The sequence below is a fragment of the Aplysia californica genome, unplaced genomic scaffold, assembly GCF_000002075.1.
Source record: "Aplysia californica isolate F4 #8 unplaced genomic scaffold, AplCal3.0 scaffold00073, whole genome shotgun sequence".
NCBI lineage: Eukaryota > Metazoa > Mollusca > Gastropoda > Aplysiida > Aplysiidae > Aplysia > Aplysia californica.
In genome coordinates, this window is record NW_004797343.1 from 443,859 (window position 1) to 444,604 (window position 746).

Genomic DNA, 746 nt, shown 5'->3' on the forward strand with positions numbered 1-746 from the left:
TAAATGACATCAGAGCTACCCTTCTCCCTCCGAGACCTAACATAGACAACACACTCTATGGAACATTACAGCAACTGCAGCAGACCTGCACTTATCACTACATGGCATTGGACAGAAGGGCGAGAGCCCAGCTGTTGCTGGATCGATAACAACAACAACAACATTAGCGGGAGCAGCCACAGACGATGGAAGAAGTATAAAAGAAATATGTAAGAAAAGCAAAAGTAAAAGCAAGATTCTGCCAAATGCACAGGCTATTCACTATTCACATCCAGGCAATTGTTTCTACTTAAGGAAGAAATTGGTGGAGTGCTACATCTTAGCCACTTTCCTGTATGGCACTGAGACCTGGACTTCAACAAAGAAAGAAGAAAACAAAATGGCGTTTGAGATGTGGTGCTACCGCAGAATGGTCAAAATTAGCTGGAAAACTAAAAAGACAACCAATGTGGTGTGCCAGCTTCTCCACAGAAGACAAACCCTGTTTAGCAAAATGAAAAGTAGAAAAGTTCATTGCTTTGGTCAAATGAACGCTAACAGACCAATATGAAGGAAATACTCGAAAGCGAGATGTAGATCAAAATGGCTAAGGGCGGACATAAAACAACGTGGACCAATACGGTGGACCTCACTTATAACGGCCTCGGCTATGGCGGGCTTAAAATGCATCATCGAGTCCGATCTCTTATAATGTATGCTTTTTTTCTTTTCTGTCTAGGGGTCTATGTACCCCTCCCCCTTCCTCT